The following is a 25,057-nucleotide window of genomic DNA, read 5'->3' as shown; positions in this document are numbered from 1 at the left end:
GTGTAAATCACGAAGACTTTTCCGTCATTGTAAAAAAAAAAAGTTGACTTATTGCTCGTAGTCTTTGACCTCACAGTTTCTCCCTGTGTCGTCTACTATAGGTGCAGACGTCCACTCAGCCCATCTACATTTACTCGTAGGTGATTAGACCACCTCTGCACTTCACACGTAAGTGTTGCAGATTATTTCTCGACTGTTCCATGTTAAATAGACCTGGGGAAAATGAACATCTGATGGTTCCAATTTAAGAAGTTTACAGTTGCTATCCTTAGCTATTTAGTTGAATCTACAACTTTCACGTATGTGTAATTTATCGTGTAGTTGAGATTTAATGGACCTTTTTATTGCTCATGGAAAGACCTCATGCTATTTGTTATTTACGCTCAGTTACCACTTTTAGCACAAAGCAGGTACCTTGTCTGAATGTGCAGTTCGTTGTGGTCTCCTGATGAATTTAGAGACAGCAAACGACCGCATCATCTGCAGACAATCTAAGGGGGCTGTTCAGATTGTCCTCTCAATCTTTTATGAAGGTTACGAACACCAGAAGGCCTATAACATTTCCACTGGGCACCCCCCATATTGTTTCGGTTTCACTAAATGATTTCCAATGAGTTGTTGCAAACTGTGACCTTTCTTAAGGGTAAACATGGACTCAGTCGTACAGTTGAGACGACACTCCATAAGCACGCAATCTGATTAGAAGCCGCTTGTGAGGATCAGTATCAAAAGCTTTCTGTAAAACTAGGAATATGTATCAACCTGAAATCTCCAGTCCATAATACTCATTACTTCGTGTGAATAAACTGCCAGCTGCGTTTCACAATGATATTTTCGGAACCGTGCTAGCCATATGTAAATAGTCTTCGAGGTATTTCATAATGTTGGAACGTAGTACATATTCTAAAATCCTACTACAAATGTATGTCAGTGAGGTAAGCCTATAATTCAGCGCTTACTTCTATTTGCATTTTCGTATGTTGGTGTGACCTATGCAACTTTCCAGTCTATAGGTACAAATATTTCGTCGAGCGAGCGGTTGTATACAACAGCTAAGTATGGGACTATTTCATCTGCACAACCTAATTGGTGTACATTCTAGTCCGGAAGACATCTCTTTTGCCTCGCTACACAGAAGCTATCTATTTTCTAGTTACTCATGCTGACAGCTGCTTCTGATTCTAATTCTGGAATATTTACTGTATCTTCATTGCTTAAGAACTTTGGGAAACCTCTGAATAGTAACTCACTTTCATGATACTATCGTCTGGAACATAACCATTGCTATCACACAGTGAAGCTATTGATTGTGTATTCGCTCTGGTGTAATTGGCATCCGGACAGGATCTCATTGGATTTTCTTCCTGATTCGAGACGGTTTCAATCTGTGAACTATTAAAAGTTTCGATATGTGAAAAACGTAGCCTATCTGGGATGTTTTGCGTTTCTTTAAACTTAGTATGCTCTCTTCGTTGTTTTCGTTGTTTCTACAACAGTGGGCCGGCCGAAGTGGCCGTGCGGTTAAAGGCGCTGCAGTCTAGAACCGCAAGACCGCTACGGTCGCGGGTTCGAATCCTGCCTCGGGCATGGATGTTTGTGATGTCCTTAGGTTAGTTAGGTTTAACTAGTTCTAAGTTCTAGGGGACTAATGACCTCAGCAGTTGAGTCCCATAGTGCTCAGAGCCATTTTTTCTACAACAGTGTCCTGACTTGTTTTGTGTTTCATTGCGAATCTCTTCCGTCTCTTGTTAATTTAGTTGGTGTAATAGTGTGAGCTGTCGTCAACACTATTTCTTTGAATTTAAACATTTGGTCGACGATTAAATGGTCAATATAGAAGGAACAGAGACTGTGCAAGGTTTTTGTTTTACACAGAAAGCTGTAATTTTGGTAATATTTTTGGATGTCACGTGGAAAGTAAAGCTTCAATAGCCTCTGGGTAGTAGCAGGCAACCTCTCTGCCGAAGATGTTGCACTGCGAGAGGCTGCTCGTGGAGCCTTTGCTTGTGAGTGGAGTGCAATCTTGGAGAAAGGGGGAGGAGTCGAGTTGTATCTTGTAACGGAGTTAAGATATGTTTAGGCCATGCTGTGTGCCGGCAATAATTTTCTCATATTATTTTTCATTTGTGGAGGGATATTTTTAAATTCATTCAGAAGAATTCAAAAGGTACTGTAATAGCGTATTTTCCGAGACATCGAAGCATAGTAATTAATTAGGTCAGGGCTTTAGGATTGGAGATCTTTATGATAATGTAACAATGTGTGATTTACTGATCTTTCTTCGGAGATAGATACCGTATATGTTTGTAAGAAAGTAACGAGAATTTTTTTAGGGTTTTCCACTATTAATGTAAAGTGGCATTTAATATTTCAAGTGCTAAATATTTTGTCTTAATGATGTAGAGTTTTGTTAATAGAATTACTTTATTGTTTTTCCATCAATTAGCATTCGTCTCTTTAGTTCAAGTTTTACATATACAATTTTGCTTTCCCAAGTTTCTCAGTAACAGAACTTTAATTGACAATGATCACTGCAGTAATGAGATATATTAGCACAGATGTTTTGAGGATGTATCTATAGTTTAAAGCATGCATTGCACATCGCGTTGCTAATAGTCTGAATTTTTTAAAACTAGTATATCAGTAGCAACCACAGTAGTTTGGAGACAGCAGTAGCACAGCATTTATTCATTGTGCAAACAGGTAGGCCATTTATAATTTACGTGTGATACAATTAACATTTCAACAGTGATGTACTTTTAAGACAGGGCATTTTTGGTAGTTATTTACATTTCATATTTTTGTCGCAGTCAGAATGCTTGTATTATTGCTAACAGACTGTACTCTCGCCAAGAGCGTTGCAATACACAGTTTAACGTTGCATTTGTGATTAACTTTTGCACTGCTGATCACTTTTCAAGATTGCAAGATTACTTATGAACTCAAATACGAGCTTATTGTTTCTCTAATCACGAGTTCAACTTCACATTACCACACAGACAAAATACCAGTAAATATAACTATACATTCAAATACAACAAAAACTAATTAGCCACTTTCAGCTGTTTGTTAGGAAGGCGTCAGTAGAATTTTTATCTCCTTTTTGAGTACATTTATTTCATGTTTATTTTTGGTGAACTTCGATGTTACAGAATTCAGTCACGCTACAACGAACTCTTGGTCGCTAATCCCCGTATCCATCACGACGCTCTTTATTTGCGCAGAATTATATGTCGCAAGGAGATATATTATATTGTTGAAAATATTTGCAAGCCGTGTGGGCCCTGAACTAATTGGTCACCACTCAGCGCAATTCCGGATGATATTTTGTATAGGGTACCTGTTCGAAATATAACTCAAATTTGCACTGAATCTTTCAGCAACTGCATCATCGGATTCCGTGGGGCGGGAGGGGGGGAGGGGTCGAAGCAACCAATTATTAAAATTATCAAAGCAGGTGGTGGCCGTCGGCTTATGCATCAGAAGTATCAGAAAGATCTGAACTGCGTTCCGCTTGGCTTGTATGCAGCCCTACATAACGTAACTTCCTCGCAGGTTCGCAGTTATATTTCCGGTACAGTCGTTCGACTATACAAAGTGGTTACCACACGTGGCCATTGGAGAAAACTGCTCTGTATGGCAATCAGTCCAGATACAAATTAGTACCACAATACTACAAATATCAGTAAACATGTTATTCATTATGAGACACTCTTCAACGCCTGTAATCTCAAATTTATTACAATAACAGAGATTTCAAAAATTAAGCCTCAACTTGAAATTACATGAGGAAAATTTTTTACTGGATCGCTACACAGGGCTCCTATTCAGCAACTGTTGTTCCTGCTTACTATCCACGAAAAGCTTTTAAATATGCTTTCGTTCACAAATAACGAAGTAGGTGAATATTAAATTTGAAATGACGTAAGGTAAAGTTTTGTGAAGATGACGATTCGAAACCAGAACCTAACTGATTATTAACGAAACACAGTCAAATGCTAAATATCGAATTTTAGGACTGAAACTAGAATGGCAAGATCAAAAGGTCTTGCCTTACTGTGATTCAAACTTGGCTCCTATACTTTACGTATCAGTTTATTTCAACAGTTAGCGAAATGTATAATAGTAGATGACGTGACTAAAAATTTCGTGGATGACCTATGTTTATTATTGACCGCGCAACGTAGAGTCGATGAAAATCGAATTTTCACCATTAATTTGGTATGTGCATGCTACAGCTTGAAATTACATGATGAAGTTTCTTGAGCGGTACCAATTTTCTATTCCAAACAGGCATCTTCCGAAGAGGCTTTAACATATTTGGAACCTTGTTCAATTATTGTTACCAGGGGTGAATGGGGACTGCGTGAATCTATTAAAAGTGGTTGCTTGAAGTACGAACCGAAGCCGGACCACAAGCACATTAAGTCTGAATCACACCAAAATAGTTGGCAATGGAAGAGAAATCATTAACGTTGGTACTAGATGTAACTGTCATTCGACAGTACACTTTAGTTACCAACTGTGTGACAAGGTAAATGACGACTTCGTTTCAAAAAGAATACTTCATGATACTTCACAGCATATGTTCAACGCACAACACGATTCATAGTAAGCGAAAATTTATTTGAAGCTTCACACAGCTGTCATTTTCTTTCCTTTCTTCAGCAGCATTCGTGGCTGCTTGATGCTCATGAGTTAGGTGTTTCGAATGAGCAGCTTGAGTGGTGTTTCCTGGCAAGTGTTAGTAATTGTTCCATTTCTTCTCTTGTTATAAAGGGAACCGTGAGGTTGTGTAGCAGGCCGGGTGTTCTTATTCGCACAAAAGTGCGTCGTTGATGCAATTACACGATAAGTTACACAAACATGAAAGTTGTAGATTCAACTGCTTGCGGAGGTGGATGAAGTATGTAGAGCTTAATCAGAGTTATTGCTCATAAGAAATACAGCGACGAGGCCATCATGCTTTTATTTAGTCAGCGGTAAACTGGGTGCGAATTCAGTAATGTAATTGAAATCAATTGGACCGCGCAACAACATATCATTCACTGAAACCCCCTTACCAACCTGCTCACATAGTTGTTAGTGTCCTCCTCTGGCAATGACCACAATTTAATTACTGCTGATGCTTTGTCAAGAAAAGCGAGAAATGACCGATGAATGAATTTGCTATTTACAGTACGCTTAGGAATGAGAGAACAAAAATAAGTTGCCGCGCGGGATTAGCCGAGCGGTCTACTGCGCTGCAGTCATGGACTGTGCGGCTGGTCCCGGCGGAGGTTCGAGTCCTCCCTCGGGCATGGGCTATCCTTAGGTTAATTTAGGTTAAGTAGTGCGTAAGCTTAGGGACTGATGACCTTAGCAGTTAAGTCCCATAAGATTTCACGCTCATTTGAACTTTTTTTTTAACAAAAATAAGCCGCGCGGGGTAGCCGTGCGATTTGAGGCGCCTTGTCACGGTTCGCACGGCTCCCCCCGATGGAGGTTCGAGTCCTCCCTTGGGAATGGGTGTTTGTGTGGTCCTTAGCGTAAGTTAATTGAAGTTGGATTAAGTAGTGAGTAAGCTTAGGGACCGATGACCTCAGCAGTTTGGTCTCATAAGACCTTACTACAAATTTCCAAATTTTCCAATCAAAAATAAACTCAAAATAACAATAAGAAGTTTACCATACTGGACAAAGGACAGAGCTTCCACGCATTTCTTCGAGTTCTTGCAGTTTAATCTTAATTTAATCCTGATGTTTTACGCTAACAGCTCCTGTACACTGTCGAAATATCCGTATCAGAATTATAGAAGTGTAATTGGCAGAACACTCTACTGCGTTAGGTAGTGCTAGATTTTAAGATTAATATGACTCGAAAAAGGACGCTAATTTTACATTGAGCCCGACTGCTGACGACTGACTGACTTTGACTCTTGACGTACTACCTCTTGGCTTCTGTTTGGGTTCTTCGGGCGAAGTTTGACGATTTTCCAGACGTTTCAGGAGCGCAACAGACTGGCATTATCGAAGATTCACTCTCCATTGCTGATGGGGGACGTGAGAATTGTAAGGAAATCGTTCAAACAAACGCGGGCAAAAGAACCCAAGACAGAAGCAGACAGGCAATATGCCAACCAATGCCCACAAAAGTATCGACAATTTTGTGCTGTGACTGTTGCTTTGCCTACCTCGTAAGTTTTGTAAAGCGTTGTACCGGCTGGTAATCAGTCCTGAACACAGACTTACCCAACGTTCCGCTGTCGAGATGTAACATAGTGCTCACTCTGCCGAAAAATTCAATTTCAGCAAGTGCTGAAACAAGAATCTGTAGTCAGTGGATATGCATTACCTTTAACAGATTGTTGGACAGAACATGGAGAGGTAACGGTTGTTCACAACGCTTCTTATGGTGCCTATGACAACATTCTGTTGTCACATCATGCTGCAGAACGTTTATCCCGGAGAAGTCGATGGTCGGCTGGTGCAGGCTTGGGATAGGCACATGAGTGTGAAACGTTTAGAGGTCTCCCAGAAATTCTTCCAGCTGCTGCAGCAGCTGAAACTGGCTACATCACAGAATATGTTCGGTAACGCTGTGGTACTGACTGACTTCCTCGACGGGCACAGAATTATTCTACTAAATCCACTTGATATTTTCTTGGCATTTCGATTAAATGTACTGAGTTGTTCTTATGTAAGACTAGTTGAGTGTCTGGCGTTGCCGGGTGTGTATTTTTTTTTTTTTTTTTTTTTTTTTTTGCAGTCCTATTAGTCCATCTCCTCTCAACGTTCCATCTCCTTGGCCCCCTCTACCCCCATTTCCTTTTTCTCCTTCTCTTCCTCCTCTCTGTCCACCTCCTACACCTCCTAACCCTCTGTCCATCCACCACTCCCCCTCTCTCTTCCCACCTTCCCCCCCTCCATCTCTGTCCGTTTCCTCCTCTTTCCTTTCTATGCCCATCTCCTCTTCCCCTCTCTCCCTGTCCATCACCTCCTCTTCCCTTTATCTGTCCATTTCCTCCTCCTAGCATATCTCCTGAGCTGTGTGTTACAAAATGAAATAATTTTGTAGGTACATTCAGCAGCATATGTGCATACTGCCAACTAAATGCGATGCAAATACCGTTAGCAGCAATGAAACAATAAATGTAAAAGTCAACGCGTCATGCCTGGTACAACAGCTTTACTGCATGAACAGCGAAAATGTAGAAAGCGATAAAATGTTTTCATAATTTTGTGCAAGTTGTCGACGAGAAGACGTTTCATAATGGTTTGAAATTATGTGTAAAGTTTGTTGCAAGTCACCAAGTTCTGTTGTTTCCGAATAGCCTGTAGTGCACAAAGCAGCTACAATCGCTTAGTAGTGGGAAGGTTTCAGGACCAGATGAGATGCCTATAACATTCCATAAACATTATGCGAAAGAACTTGCTCCCCTTCTAACAGTAATTTATCGTAGATCGCTTGAGGAACTAAAGGTACCTAACGACTGGAAAAAAGCGCAAGTCATTCCCGTTTTCAAGAAAAGCCGTAAGACATATCTGCACAGACCTATATCGTTGACGTCAATCTGTTGTAGAATTATGGAACATGTTTTATGCTCAAGAATTACGATGTTCTTGGAAAATGAATAGCTCCTCTATAAAAATCAACACGGATCCCTCAAACAGAGATCCTGCGTAACTCAGCTCGCTCTGTTCCCCCATGAGATCCACAGCGCAGTGGACAACGGCGCTCAGGTTGATGCCGTGTTCCTTGATTTCAGTCAGGCACCTGACTCCGTCCCGCATTATCGTTTGATGAACTAAATACGAGATTATGGAGTATCGGAACAGACCTGCGATTGGAGTCAAGACTTCCTTGCAGATAGAACTCAACACGTAGGTCTTAACGGAATTAAACCGACAGACGTAAAGGTAATATTCGGAGTACCACAGGAAAGTGTGAAAGGACCGCTGCTGTTTACAACATATATAAATGATCTAGTAGAAAGAGTCGGGTGCTGTTAAGGCTATTCGCAGATGATGTTGTCTATACCAAAGTAGCAATGTCAGAAGATAGAAATAACTTGCAGAACGACCTGCAGAGAATTGATGAATGGTGCAGACTCTGGCAGTTGACACTGAACGTAAATAAATGTAACATATTGCGCATACATAGGGAAAGAAATCCACTACTGAACAGCTACACTACTGATGACAAACTGCTGGAGACAGCGTCTGCCATAAAATATCTAGACGTAACTATTCAGAGCGACCTTAAGTTGAATGACCATATAAAACAGATTGTCGGAAAAGCAGACACCAGACTCAGATTCATTGTAAGAATCTTAAGACAATGTAGCTCATCCACGAAGGAAGTGGCTTATAAGGCGCTTGTTCGCCAGATTATTGAGTGTTGTTCATCTATCTGGGATCCCTATCAGGTAGAACTGATAAAGGAGATAGAGAAGATCCAACGAAGAGCTGTGCGTTTCGCCACGGGATCGTTTAGCTGGCGAGAGAGCGTTACTGTGATCTTAAACAAACTCCACTTTCAGACGTTACAAGAGGGGCATTGTGCATCACGGAAAGATTTGCTATTGAAATTTCGGGACAGCAATTTTCAAGAGTCAGACAACGTATTACTTCCCCCCACATACATCTCGCGTATTGACCACGAGCAGAAGATTCGAGAAATTAGAGCCAATACTGAGGCTTACAGACAATCATTCTTCCCACGCACTATTCGCGAGTGGAACAGGATTGGAGGGATCAGATATTGGTACCGAAAGTACCCTCCGCCACACACCATTAAGTGGCTTGCGGAGTATGATGTAGATGTAGCAGCTAGAAAATATGCAACGTGTACATTATGTAACAACTATTGTGGAAGTATGGAATAAATACACTGAAGATTGTATAAACCCTGTATTCACTAGTCTGAACCGTATCACGGAGCATGTATCAACCAAGAAAAACAGCATAACAAATATGATAAAGTTCAAAAGTTAAAGAGTAAATAGCTCTTTCAAATACACTTACGGGAGAAAATCATATCAATAAAAAGTAATTAATGTAGAGTCATATTTAAGTGATTAACATTGTAGGGTCACAGGGTGATGCAAGCGAGAGATTCTCCATCGCAAATGTGAAATGCTGGTACATTAATAAACGGCGTAACCACCGGGAGGTTTTACGCAAGCATGCAGATATGCATGAATAGTATTGTACTGGTGCCGGATGTCTGTTTGCGGGATGGAGTTCCACGTCTTTTGCACTTGGTCGCTCAATAGAGGGACTTTTAACGATGATTGTGGATGACGCTGGAGTTTTCGTCCGATGATGTCCCATATCTGCTCGATTGGAAACGCTTCTGGTGACTGAGCAGACGAAAGCAACGTGACGATACTCAGTAGATTATGTTGGCTTACAACGACACAGTAGATGGGCGAGTGTTCTCTTGATAGAAAACACCGTCTGGAATGCTGCTCGTAAGTAGCAGCACAACACGTCGAATCCGCAGATGGTCATACAAATTTGCGCACAGAGTGCGTGGGTTAATCACGAGAGTACTCCTGCTGTCGTACGAAATGGCACCGCAGACCATAACTCCAGATGTAGGTCCAGTGTAACTACCACGCTGGCAGGTTGGTTGCAATTACGCAACTGGCCTCCTACACAATTCTTCATTTGTCAAAGTTGCTTACGTCAGTGAATTTTCGTATTTAAGGTCCATATCATCGCTAGAGTGATTCTCTATTCGTCTCTGCTCCGCTTAAATACTTTCCTTACAGCGTCACGCCGCGTGCCCGCAACGCCAGCCACCAGGTAGCGTTCAAGCTCAGTGTGGGCAATGCTCGTAATATTTTAGCTCGTCAGCGTATATTAGGTAACAGATTTTGTATGCGTCGTGGCTGCCACGTAAATTGGCAGTCCTGAGAAATAATGGTTGTAATCTAAAGACGTCTTCGTCATTTAGTTTAAATGCAGCGTCAGATCAAAAAACTCTCAACCATTAGGCCGACTGAGGAGGTTAAACATACCTCAACGGCTTACACGTGTTAACAGTATACTCTGAATAGGTCTGATCAGCTGTGAAAACCAAACTTGAAAGGCGGCGCAGTAAACCGTCCTCCACTGAACATTTACTTTATAGTCTTCGCGCATGAACAGTCGAAGGCTCGAGGTTATAAGAAAGCAGTTACAGTGACATGGTTCCGACAGAGTGTTATGGAATTCTCCGTGTTGATTTATATTGTCACTGGCGGACGGCGCAGATCGCGCAAGAGTTGAAAGGGGACTGTTAACAGTTCCAATTAACGTATGGTAATTAATGTAGATGGAGATAGCTAGTGACTTTGTGTCTCTGAACTAAATGTCGATGTCAGATGAAGCCTATTTGCATGTAACAAGTAGACGAAGTAAAAGACCTATAATGAATAGTACCTATAACTGAAAAACAGTGTCAGACCGGATTCGAACCTTGCTTTGCTTCAACTACCAGTAGTCGCCTTAACCATTACCAAACTGATCAGGCTAAGCACATCTCATTGTTTACATGTATAATTTAATGTCATTGTGTCGTCACTAATTTCATCCCCACCGATACATTCACTTCATTTCACTGCGTGTAAATTCAGTTAAAAAAGAACTGTCGTTACTCGATGCTCATTAACCCTTAACGTCCTTTAGAAAGCAGCAACCGGATAGTATGGTATGGAGGTACACTCCTGGAAATTGAAATAAGAACACCGTGAATTCATTGTCCCAGGAAGGGGAAACTTTATTGACACATTCCTGGGGTCAGATACATCACATGATCACACTGACAGAACCACAGGCACATAGACACAGGCAACAGAGCATGCACCATGTCGGCACTAGTACAGTGTATATCCACCTTTCGCAGCAATGCAGGCTGCTATTCTCCCATGGAGACGATCGTAGAGATGCTGGATGTAGTCCTGTGGAACGGCTTGCCATGCCATTTCCACCTGGCGCCTCAGTTGGACCAGCGTTCGTGCTGGACGTGCAGACCGCGTGAGACGACGCTTCATCCAGTCCCAAACATGCTCAATGGGGGACAGATCCGGAGATCTTGCTGGCCAGGGTAGTTGACTTACACCTTCTAGAGCACGTTGGGTGGCACGGGATACATGCGGACGTGCATTGTCCTGTTGGAACAGCAAGTTCCCTTGCCGGTCTAGGAATGGTAGAACGATGGGTTCGATGACGGTTTGGATGTACCGTGCACTATTCAGTGTCCCCTCGACGATCACCAGTGGTGTACGGCCAGTGTAGGAGATCGCTCCCCACACCATGATGCCGGGTGTTGGCCCTGTGTGCCTCGGTCGTATGCAGTCCTGATTGTGGCGCTCACCTGCACGGCGCCAAACACGCATACGACCATCATTGGCACCAAGGCAGAAGCGACTCTCATCGCTGAAGACGACACGTCTCCATTCGTCCCTCCATTCACGCCTGTCGCGACACCACTGGAGGCGGGCTGCACGATGTTGGGGCGTGACCGGAAGACGGCCGAACGGTGTGCGGGACCGTAGCCCAGCTTCATGGAGACGGTTGCGAATGGTCCTCGCCGATACCCCAGGAGCAACAGTGTCCCTAATTTGCTGGGAAGTGGCGGTGCGGTCCCCTACGGCACTGCGTAGGATCCTACGGTCTTGGCGTGGATCCGTGCGTCGCTGCGGTCCGGTCCCAGGTCGACGGGCACGTGCACCTTCCGCCGACCACTGGCGACAACATCGATGTACTGTGGAGACCTCACGCCCCACGTGTTGAGCAATTCGGCGGTACGTCCACCCGGCCTCCCGCATGCCCACTATACGCCCTCGCTCAAAGTCCGTCAACTGCACATACGGTTCACGTCCACGCTGTCGCGGCATGCTACCAGTGTTAAAGACTGCGATGGAGCTCCGTATGCCACGGCAAACTGGCTGACACTGACGGCGGCGGTGCGCAAATGCTGCGCAGCTAGCGCCATTCGACGGCCAACACCGCGGTTCCTGGTGTGTCCGCTGTGCCGTGCGTGTGATCATTGCTTGTACAGCCCTCTCGCAGTGTCCGGAGCAAGTATGGTGGGTCTGACACACCGGTGTCAATGTGTTCTTTTTTCCATTTCCAGGAGTGTATGTCTAATGGGATCATTGGGCTATGCACTTTATTTTTCAAATGACGAGTAGAACGCAATGACTACCACTTCGAATGTTTGCTTTTGACAAGCTTCTGTGTAAAATTTATCACGACGCAAGGTTTCCACAGAATGGTACGATATTGCATACTGTAAGGTGATCGATGACGGCGAGAATTTTTTGGTAATTGTGTCATTTCAAGATCTTGTGACAACTTAGGATACAAAAATTACCAGGCTGTTTAAATGCTGGTTAATTTCTTGTGAGGGTACCGAAACTGTCGGATATACACGAGTCAGCCAAAGACACAGAATAGAATAAGCCAATGAACTCACAACACCGGAACTGATAGTTTCCAGCGTTGAAAGGGATGTCTCAGCACCAGATTCAATCAATTTATACTTACACGGGAAAACCAACTAAATAACGGAAAATCGAATTTCAGACACTTAAGTTATAATTTTGTAATTTTTCTTGCGAATAAGCGTTTGTTGTATGGTTCCTGGATTGTTAAAAGTTGAATCATGCTTGCAGATTACATCTGTATGTCGGACCAGGACTCGCACTTGGGATCTCTGCCTTTTCCGGGCAAGTGTTCCACCGACTGAGTTATCCAAGCACTACTTACCACCCGCGCTCACAGCTTCACTTCCGCCAGTATCTCGCCTGGTGCCTTCAAAACTTCACAGAAGTTGTCCTGTATGTTTTACTGCATTAGGACACCAGGAAGAAAGGATATTGCGGAGACATGGCTTTGCCACAGCCTCAGTTGTTTCCAGAGTAAATTTTTACTCTGTAGCGGAGTTTAAGCTGATTTGAAACTTCCTGGCAGATTAACACCGGATGCCGCACCGGAATTCTCGCTTGTTTTGTCTCATTCTGAGCATTACAGTAGTACCTTAACCTTTCCATCTGTAATTTCTTGCTGACATATTTTTGGGCCTCCTTTGCTGTTCATAACGAAGTACCGCACTTCATAATCGGAAACAAGTATCATAAACATCTGAAGTTACTACAGTGTAAAGCGGTCTCTCGGCAGTAGCCCTAACCGATACGGGACCAATCTCATCTTTTAGCTGACTCTCTCTTAGACCTGTGTCATAGTGTATCTTTTATCGAGAGTTAAGTCTGAGAACCATAGTCCCTGGGTCTGTTCTTGGTGTCTCTAACTGTCTCATTTTCGGAATACTCACTGTGAAGGGAGCTCGTGGCTTCATATTACTAGTTGAGAAAATTCAGATACTTTTTCTCCAGAGGGGAAAGGACGATGGGAATTCACAGAAAAGACCTTCGTCCGCCCTTGACACTCAAAAAAGGTGGAAAGCAGTCTTGATTTGGGATCGCTGCGGGGATCACGTAAAACCAGTTTCGGTAGGTCCTGTTCCAGTTATGACTGAAGCCATAGAACTTAATTTCCTTTTTGAGAAAAACTTGTTACACGAGGTGCGAGATGCCACGGGATTATAGATACTATTATAACGGACACCAATCACCATTCATTAGGCAATGGGCAATCACTTTTTGAAAGAAGACATATACTTTCAAAGGAGCAGCAAAAGACGTTGGCCAGGAGTTGGTACGGTTTTACGACGCTCCCGAGTGCATTTAAGTGCATTTACATTTTATGCTGTCTGGCGAGATGCCGAAAAGGGTTACACGCCGAATTCATTTCGGGAACGTCAGCAGTTCAGCTCTCGGTCTCAAAATCATGATAGATGTTTGCCACGTTTTATCCAGATGTTTTCCACGTAGTTTCAGATGGTCAGTCCCTAGGTAGCATAATGAATTTACTGTGAACCATTCCCGTCACGAAAGCGATTTCATTTTAGTACTTCGTTAGGCGGGGTTGAAATACATCGGAATAGCATTACCGCTGTTGCCTTGAATGATTTCTGTTAATCTTACTGTACGCCCCATGGCAACCAAGTTCCGATTTACTGACAGTTATATAGTTCACATAGTTAAGTTAGCTAAGAATGGCCAAAATTCCATAGCACCATCTAACGCTATCTGGAGTAACGCTGAATTTAAATAAAATTTTTTGCCTAATTTTGATTAGACTTTGTTTAAGAATTACATTGTTATTCTTCCAGAGACTCTATACTACAACTAGTTAATGCATTTCAGTTGGACAAGCGTATTTTCTGAAAATTATTCAAGTCCTGTCACCAACAGAAATAACTTTCAAATATCCTATTAGCATCTTCAGTATAACGTCAAAAATATGCTCCATTCAAACCTACGTTTCAAAGGCCCAGGAAAAAACTTCACTTGATATGATAATGAAATTTCACCATATGCCAAGGCATCTCAATGAATTTATTTAAGAATCATCAGTACACCTCTACAAGCAAACCATTTGTACCACGAAGTATATAGAATCTGTATTTAATTGTTTGCCGTGTTCTTCATAACATGTCCTCTGTAACCGCTACAGTCGCATCAATGATACGTCTTAAGATAAGAATATCGTTCACTTTGGTCGCGTACACGCGGCCCTTCACGAGACCCCACAAGAAGATATCGAGCGGGGTGGTGATGTGGTAACGTGGTGGTCGGACAATGGGTCTTTCGCGTCCGAGCCGGCCTCTGTGACCGAGCGGTTCTAGGCGCTTCAGTCCGGAACCGCGCTGCTACTCCGGTCGCAGGTTCAATCCTGCCTGGGCATGGATGTGTGTGATGTCCTTAGGTTAGTTAGGTTTAAGCAGTTGTAAGTCTAGGGGACGGATGACCTCAGATGTTAAGTCCCGTAGTGCTTAGAGCCATTTGAACCATTTTTTCGCATCCGATCCTGTGATTGGGAAATTTCGTATTCAGAAATTTGCTAACAACTCGTTGACCAGTGCGGCGGAGCTTCATCTTGTTAGAAGATAATGGGTTTTAAGCTTGTACCTGAGAGTACCTGTATGAAAAATGATGCAACAAGTCCGATACACCGACCCATACATTGTGTTTTCTGCAAAGAAAAACGGTCCAACAATGCTGTCGTGCATTAGACTACACAAGACGTTCAGTAGAGTGCTATCACAATCGTGTTCAATGATAGTTTGCGGATGTTGCGAGCCCCAAACGCGAACATTATGCCCGTGACATGAGAGGTTGCGTTATTTGAGAATAAACATCTTCCCAGGAAGCTGGCATTCATGTCAATACGCTGCAACATATCCGTAACAAGTTGTTGTCGGCATGGTTTGTCGTTCGGCATCAGATGTTGCAGAATATGAGTTTTTTAAGCAAACACACGAAGACGCTGGTATACTACTCGATACAATGTTGCTCGAAGTACATTAAATTACCTATATGCTTGCCGAACTGAATTACGTGGGCTTCTGAAAAACTCTTGTCTGACGTCTTCCACTGTCTCTTCCGAAACACTACCACGTGTACTTGCAGAATGTATCAGAACACTTAGAGTTTCCAGAAACTTACAACACAGTAATTGGCAGTTTTGATTCTGGGAAACACGTTACTGGTTGCACACTTTTCACTTCACGCAACTCTGGTGACAATAGTTGGCATGTCTGACACGTGAATACAAACTCTTTGAGATGCCCTAGCAAATGGTGCAATTACATTATCATACTAACTGTAGTTTCTGTTGCTGGGCCTTTGAAATGTGGGAGGTATGAAACGGGCACCCTATACAAACCACGTGACACAATAATTTTCAGTGATCCTGTGAATATACTTTTATTTCAATATTTCCGGAATGTGTATATTCTGTATGCTTTGTACAAACCACGTAACTCAAGACATCACAACCGAGTTAAGAGTTTAATGAAATGAAGTTAGATTGACCTTTTTAACGGCACAAAATATAATTAATACTGCTCATACTCCATGAGGTCACCGTTTCGTCCTGTGTTATTGACTACTACGCGTGTTTACGTCCGCTCTATGGAGGTTACCGTCTGCTTATATGTGACAGCGTCTGGTTAACGTACTGTCTGAATGGTTTCTCCTCACAGCACTCGACCATTATGTCGCCAATACGTAACAAGTAAACATCTTAGTCTCACGGCAACGAAGTGATAAGCCAAAACATTATGACTATCTGTTTATTATCGCGATGGCAGCTTTGGAACCTTAGTGACTATGCGTGGCATGGATGAAACAAGTCTTTCGCTGGTGTCTGCGGGTGTGTGACACAAGCACAGGTCAAGCAGTTCCCATAATTGCTGAACATCGGTCTGTGGGCAGGCAGTTGGCGCCCAGCAGCGTCCCAGATGTGTTTCATAGGGTTCATCTTAGCCGAATTTCATGAGCAAGACATCAGCTAGAGTTAACTATCACGCTGTTCATACTGAAGAGCATCACGATTGTGGCTTTGAAACGTTGACAGTTCTCCGGCTGAAAGACGCCATCACTGTCGTGAAAGACATCAAGCATGAAGGGTGCAGGTGGTCCTTGGTTGCTCACTTAATCCACAGCCGTCACGATGCCTTCGATTACTACCGTAGGTCTCGTGGTAGCTCAGGTGATTGTCTCCCATACTAAAATATTGCCTTCACCGGCCTGCGTCCTTAGTACAGTGCATGTACCAGGCAGCCATTCACCTGGAAAGCGAAATATCAGGAGACAAACACCGACCAAGTGTAACAACAAACGTGATTCATCCGACGAAGTGACACTCTTCCACTAGCTTCTAGATGAACACGTTCTTTCGTAAACTATGTGTAGAAACTTCTTGGTCCTGTGTCCTTTCCTCTGTAAAGCGATTTCAGTTTCTTTTCTACCCCCTGGTCGCTTATTTCGATATGTGTTATGTTGACGTTCGGGCGATGATGTAAAGGAAGAATTACACTGCAATGTTTTCAGTCGAATTCACATCAGCCGAATTTGGTGGCCTAGACGTCAACTGGACGTCACTCTCATGCTCCTGAAACTATTTTATCACGATTCTGACCTTGTGACATAAACAGTTATCCTGCTGGAAGAAGCCATCGCTGCCGTGGAATACTTGAAGCATGTTCTGAAAAAAAAATTTCACTTTTGTAAAAGGTTTAGAAAAGCTGGAAACTGTATTGTTTAGGAAAAAGGCTTTTTCGTATTTCGGCCTTTTTTGTGTCATGCTCAGTTTTGACGCCATTATGATCTCATAATGCCTCAAAAGATGGCTTCAGTCCATTTTGCAATTTAACATAAAACCAAAACTAGTTAGCATTTTCTGTCAAGTCGGTAGACACAGTTTTACTTTCGAATTAGTTGAACGCTTCATGCTCATTTCGAAATCGTTTCGTTTTTGTTTGTCTGTGAGGCTTTTGCGACATTTAAATTTGCAGTCACACTCTCTTTTGCTCCAGTAGCACCTTTATGTTACGGCTGTTGAACCACGGTGGGCATTTCCCATCCCTCACAACTTTTCTCTGCGCATACGTGTCTAAAATATATTGTACAACACTCTTGAATTCTCTCCATTGGTGCTCAACATTCTCAGTGATGGGGATCAAATTTTCATGTTGACCACTCAGGTAACCTGAGATCTATTTCTTGTCAGTCTTGCTGCACTAGCATTTGAAATGGCGCACTTTGACTGGTTGAATCTGTTAATAAGTGTTGAAACATTACGTCACTTTCAAGCAAATCGGAGCGACGTAGAACCCGTTAGCGATAAATACTACTTTTCTTTATATCCGCATTTACAGCCGTATTCGGTTATGTTAGGGCCTTATGATCACCTATTACCTGTTCTACGCTGAGTCGAAATGTCTGTCCTGTTGGTGCCACGAAGACCTGTTATTCTAAAGGTAAGTTTTGGATAAGGCATTTCGAACAATTTCCCTACCACCTGCCTTAAAACGTTGATAATCCCAGTGTTTAAGTGGTAAGTTGAAATGTCTACTTAATACTATAACATGACGAGGGGACTTAAGTGAAATCTTCTCCGTTTCCCCTCAAATGTTCTGCTACTATCACTTCTGAGGCACCGGATGTATGGTTCAAATGGTTCTAACCACTATGGGACTTAACATCTGAGGTCATCAGTCTGCTAGACTTAGAACTAATTAAACCTAACTAACCTAAGGACATCACAATGCATGCCCGAGGCAGTATTCGAACCTGCGACCTCAACAGCAACGCGGTTCCTGACTGAAGCGCCTTGAACCGCTCGGCCACAGCGGCCGGCACAGGGTCTATAAAAGCATCCTATGACCATGTTTGATCCACCTTCAAAACTTATCTTCACCTGAAGTATTTTGAATTCGAAAACCGTACTAACCTTGCTAGCAGTTATAGTATTTTTACGGCTACAATCACGCGTCCACCGCCGGCATTCGTCCTGTCTTTCTGATGTTGTTGTTGTGGTCTTCAGTCCTGAGGCTGGTTTGATGCAGCTCTCCATGCCACTCTATCCTATGCAAGCTTCTTCATCTACCAGTACCTACATCCTTCTGAATCTGCTTAGTGTATTTATCTCTTGGTCTCCCTCTACGATTTTTACCCTCCACGCTGCAATCCAATGCTAAATTTGTGATCCCTTGATGCCTCAGAACATTTCCTATTAACCGGTCCCTTCTTTTTGTCAAGTTGTGCCACAAACTCCTCTTCTCCCCAATTCTATTCAACACCTCCTCATTAGTTATGTGATCTACCCATCTAATCTTTAGCATTCTTCTGTAGCACCACATTTCGAAAGCTTCTATTTTCTTCTTGTCTAAACTATTTGTCGTCCATGTTTCACTTCCATACATGGCTACACTCCATACAAATACTTTCAGAAAGGACTTCCTGACACTTAAATCTATACTCGATGTTAACAAATTTCTCTTCTTCAGAAACGCTTTCCTTGCCATTGCCAGTCTACATTTTACATCCTCTCTACTTCGAACATCATCAGTTATTTTGCTCCCCAAATAGCAAAACTCCTTTACTACTTTAAGTGTCTCATTTCCTAATCTAATTCACTCAGCATCAGCCGACTTAATTCGACTACATTCCATTATCCTCGTTTTGCTTTTGTTGATGTTCATCTTATGTCCTTCTTTAAAGACACTGTCCATTCCGTTCAACTGCTCTTCCAAGTCCTTTGCTACCTCTGACAGAATTAAAATGTCATCGGCGAACCTCAAAGTTTTTATTTCTTCTCCATGAATTTTAATACCTACACCGGATTTTTCTTTTGTTTCCTTCACTGCTTGCTCAATATACATATTGAATCACATCGGGGATAGGCTACAACCCTGTCTCACTCCCTTTCCAACCACTGATTCCCTTTCAGGACCCTCGACTCTTATAACTGCCACCTGGTTTCTGTACAAATTGTAAATAGCCTTTCGCTCCCTGTATTTTACTCCTGCCTCCAGTCAAGATTGTCAAAAGCTTTCTCTAAGTTTACAAATGCTGCAAGCGTAGGTTTGCCTTTTCATAATCTATTTTCTAAGATAAGTCGTAGGGTCAGTATTGCCTCAAGTGTTCCAACATTTCTACGGAATTCAAACTGATCTTCCCCAAGGGCGGCTTCTACCAGTTTTTCCATTCGTCTGTAATGAATTCGCGTTAGTATTTTGCAACTGTGACTTATTAAACTGATAGTTCGGTAATTATCACATCTGTCAACACCTTCTTTCTTTGGGATTGGAATTATTATATTCTTCTTGAAGTATGAGGGTATTTCGCCAGTGTCATACATCTTGCTCACCAGATAGTAGAGTTTTGTCAGGACTGACTCTCCCAAGGCTGTCAGTAGTTCTAAAGGAAAGTTGTCTACTCCTGGGGCCTTGTTTCGACTTAGGTCTTTCAATGCTCTGTCAAACTCTTCACGCAGCATCATATCTCCCATTTTATCTTCATCTGCATCCTCTTCCATTTCCACAATACTGTCCTCAAGTACATCGCCCTTGTATAGACTCTCTATATACTCCTTCCACCTTTCTACTTTCCCTTCTTTGCTTAGAACTGGGTTTCCATCTGAGCTCTTGATATTCAAACAAGTGGTTCTCTTTTCTCCAAAGGCCTCTTTAATTTTCCTGTAGGCAGTATCTATCTTACGCCTAGTGTGATAAGCCTCTACATCCTTACATTTGTCCTCTAGCCATCCCTGCTTAGCCATTTTGCACTTCCTGTCGATCTCATTTTTGAGACGTTTGTATTCCTTTTCGCCTGCTTCATGTACTGCATTTTTATATTTTCTCATTTCATCAAGTAAATTCAATATTTCTTCTGTTACCCAAGGATTCCTACTAGCCCTCGTCTTTTTACCTACTTGATCCTCTGCGGCCTTCACTACTTCATTCCTCAAAGCTACCCATTCTTCTTCTACTATTTTTCTTTCCCCCATTCCTGTCAATTGTTCCCTTATGCTCTCCCTGAAACTCTGTATAACCTCTGGTTTAGACAGTTTATCCAGGTCCCATCTCCTTAAATTCCTACCTTTTTGCAGTTTTTTCAGTTTTAATCTACAGTTCATAACCAATAGATTATGGTCAAAGTCCACATCTGCCCCTGGAAGTGTCTTACAATTTAAAACCTGGTTCCTAAATCTCTGTATTACCATTATGTAATCTATCTGACACCTTCTAGTATCTCCAGGTTTCTTCCATGTATACAACCTTCTTTCATGATTCTTGAACCAAGTGTTAGCTATGATTAAGTTATACTCTGGGCAAAATTCTACCAGGCGGCTGGCTTCCTCTTTCATTTCTTCCCCCCAATCCATATTCACCCACTACGTTTCCTTCTCTTCCTTTTCCTACTATCGAATTTCATTCACCCATGACTATTAAACTTTCGTCTCCCTTCACTATCTGAATAATTTATTTTATTTCATCATACATTTCATCAAATTCTTCGTCAGCTGCAGAGCTAGTTGGCATATAAACTTGTACTACTGTAGTAGGCGTGGGCTTCGTGTCTGTCTTGGCCACAATAATGCGTTCGCTATGCTGTTTGTAGTAGCTTACCCGCATTCCTATTTTTTATTCATTATTAAACCTACTCCTGCATTACCCCTATTTGATTTTGTATTTATAACCCTGTATTCGCCTGACCAAAAGTCTTGTTCCTCTTGCCACCGTACTTTACTAATTCCCACAATATCTGACTTTATCTTGTCCATTTCCCTTCTTAAATTTTCTAACCTACCTGCCCGATTAAGGGATCTGACATTCCACGCTCTGATCCGTAGAACGCCAGTTTTCTTTCTCCTGATAACGACGTCCTCTTGAGATCTGAATGGGGGACTATTTTACCTCCAGAATATTTTACCCAAGAGGACGCCATAATCACTTAACGATACAGTAAAGCTGCATGCCCTCGGGAAAAATTACGGCTGTAGTTTCCCCTTGCTTTCAGCCGTTCGCAGTACCAGCACAGCAAGGCCATTTCTATTGATGTTACAAGGCCAGATCAGTCAATCATCCAGACTGTTGCCCCTGCAACTACTGAAAAGGCTACTGCCCCTCTTCAGGAGCCACACGTTTGACTGGCCTCTCAACAGATACTCCTCCGTTGTGGTTGCACCTACGGTACGGCTATCTGTATCGCTACGGCAAGGTCCATGTTGATGTGGGTGGCGGGGGGGGGGGGGGGGGGGGGGGGGGAACTTTCTGATATACAGTCACATCAGTATTTAGAATTACTTTGCTAGTAATATCGGGTTTCAGTCAGGTTTCTGTCGCTACTACTATGTGAGCGTTGTTGCCGTTCATAAGAGAGAGTGTTTCCGGGACATTTCCCTACATTCTCCTGCAGTCAACTAATACTATATTAACATTTTCTTTCTTCGCTGTGCTGTGCTGAATGCTGCAGTCTTTAATTAACAGGATTGTATTTTTCCCTGCATGAAATCCGGCCTGTGACAGGATTTCTCTATCCCATCTGCGGAGAAGAACTAACAACCTTCTCCCGAATGCCTTCCCCTGATTGAAAGTGAAACTACAGTCGTTAAGTTCATTTTAGAACACTCCATTGGCATTTGAAAGGGCACACTTTGACTGGTGCTATCCTGTTAATAACTGGTGAAACACTGCGTCGCCTTTATTTGAAAAAGAACGAATTAGAACGTGTTACCAACAAATACTACAGCTACAGTAGTTGGCGTTTCTAATGCGCAGAACGACATTTTTCGATCTCTTTTATAATGCTATGCCACATACTTAAATAGATAGCAGAGACAACACTCATTCCCGAGCTCACCGAATTGTAATGGTTGACTTAGTTGATATAGTGTTACTAATATGACTGGAAAGTGTATGTGACAATATGTCGGCCATTTAGAATCTGGTAGATACCATAACGACGTAAACACTATATAAATATAAATAAATAAATATTCTATGGTACAGCTGGTATTTGTGGTATATACTTAATCTTTGATGTACGGGCTCTGTCACCTCGTTTATTGATATCGATTGGATTGGTATTTGCGTTTTATGTGACTCAACCGAAAAATCAGTCTTTATAACTTTTTGTTATTTCAGCCACACATCTTTCGTTTCTCGGTCGTCTACAGCGAAATGTAATTAATAATTTGTTTTCATGTAAATATTCTAGAGGTTGAGCACGATATTTGTGAACAGTTTTACTTTAATTTCAAAATTATGTTGTCACATTATAAGTACCAGCCAGATCATGTATTACAAGAAAATGAAGATGGTTCACAAACAAAAGAAGCTACATGAAAATCGCTAACATTTAAAAAAGTCTTTCAGTTTATCACACAAATCCATATAAAGGAAAATAAGACTATTTAAGGTGACAAACAAAAGTATGTATGTTACTCTTTAAGGCCAAGTATTTACTATTTTTGTCAATACATATGCTAATTAATAATTACTGATTTCAGATGGTAAATATTTGTCTGTTGTTATTCTATTTCAGGGTGTTTTACAGTTACCTGTTTCCGTTACGTACTGTACGTAATTTTCGATAAATATGATTATTTAACAGCAACATACGAGAAGTTCATTTGCATTAGTAAATTATTTATTTGGTAGACGTAGCAGTCAAATTCTATTTCTGTCTGACTTACTATCAATTGCAACAGGTACGTGATTATTCACAATTTTGTAGGGACATAGACTATATATTTTAATACGTGTAGTATACAAATATCTGGCCAACGGCCTTTCCGCAGTGGTAACACCGGTTCCCTTCAGATCTCCGAAGTTAAGCGCTGTCGGGCTGGGCTAGCACTTGGATTGGTGACCATCCGGTCTGCCGAGCACTGTTGGCAAGCTGGATGCACTCAGCCCTTGTGAGGCAAACTGAGGAGTTACTTGATTGAGAAGTAGCGGGTCCGGGCTCGTAAACTGACATACGGCCGGGTGAGCGGTGTGCTGATCACGAGTCCCTCCATATAAGCATCCAGTGACGCCTGTGGCCTGAGGATGACAGGGCGGCCGGTCGGTTAGCCTTCCAAGACCTGTTCGGACGGAGTTTAATTTTTAGTTTTAGTGTATAAATATCTATATACTATCTAAAGGGTATACATTGTTGGTAAAAATCTCGAAGAGTATCCTGCTACAGAATACTCCAATAAACATTTGGACGCAGATAGGCTATACATTTTTTTAAATAACCCCGTACAGGTTTTCAGTTAAAACTGACTTCGAGAAAAAAACTACTGCGCTGTGAAAATGTGTTTAGTTTTCTTTTTCGCAGTCAAGTTTAGCTACGATGTCAGGTCATTTAAACCATCAGCAAACTGTTTCTTCTACATGTATTCTTTCACGTTGTAAATAATTTTACGCAAAATTTACATACACAAGAACGTGCTGTTCGTTTTATTCCTCGCAGTCTGTTTTAATAGAAAATAGAAGATACATTTAGGCTTATCGGCTAATGATTAGAATACTGCTACGAAATCTGAATCGTCTGAGACTTTGTAATCCGAACGGTTTGCAGATTAAAACAACGTGAAATACTATCGTTGAAGCTACTATCCTCTCAGAGCCAGCAGCTGGAAAGGTCCTTATCATATCACCACGTATATTAACGATCCAAAGCGATTCACCCACTCATTGCAAGCAACTTCAGTCTCGCATGAAGGTTTCTTTTGGAACACAGATAAACATGGAGAGAGGGGGGATGGGGATGGAAGCGGGAGTGGGGGGGGGGGGGGACAGAGAGGGCGGAGGAAATAAGGAAATGAACGTAGAGAGGGCGAATGTGTAGATAGACAGAGAGAGTGGTGAGAAGGAGAACAGAGAGAGAGATGAGATAGGCCATGGACAAAGAAAGGGGAAGGTGGAGGAGATGAACAAAGAGGACGCGGAGATGGGCAGAGGAGGGTCGAAAGAGATTAGGACGTACATCCGGTTCCTATACATACGTGGCAATTGCGAGGCATTACGGGGTTCGCTAGCATCTAATAACTGCAGTTTCACTACTGTGTTGCTTCAGTATATAAATGTGAAGCAAGTATGTGACTCGAAAGTAGGGGAGAGTGTTGCACTTTGGGAAACTTTTCGGAGTGTTGTTGTTGTTGTGGTCTTCAGTCCTGAGATTGGTTTGATGCAGCTCTCCATGCTACTCTATCCTGTGCAAGCTTCTTCATTTCCCAGTACCTACTGCAACCTACATCCTTCTGAATCTGCTTAGTGTATGCATCTCTTGGTCTCCCCCTACGATTTTTACCCTCCACGCTGCCCTCCATTACTAAATTGGTGATCCCTTGATGCCTCAGAACATGTCCTACCAACCGATCCCTTCTTCTGGTCAAGTTGTGCCACAAGCTCCTCCTCTCCCCAATCCTATTCAGTACCTCCTCATTACCTCCATCTAATCTTCAGCATTCTTCTGTAGCACCACATTTCGAAAGCTTCTATTCTCTTCTTGTCCAAACTATTTATCGTCCATGTTTCACTTCCATACATGGCTACACTCCATACAAATACTTTCAGAAAGGACTTCCTGACACTTAAATCTATACTCGATGTTAACAAATTTCTCTTCTTCAGAAACGCTTTCCTTGCCATTGCCAGTCTACATTTTATATCCTCTCTA

The sequence above is a fragment of the Schistocerca nitens genome, chromosome 5 (assembly GCF_023898315.1).
Source record: "Schistocerca nitens isolate TAMUIC-IGC-003100 chromosome 5, iqSchNite1.1, whole genome shotgun sequence".
Taxonomy (NCBI): Eukaryota; Metazoa; Arthropoda; class Insecta; order Orthoptera; family Acrididae; genus Schistocerca; species Schistocerca nitens.
This window is presented reverse-complemented; position numbering follows the sequence as displayed.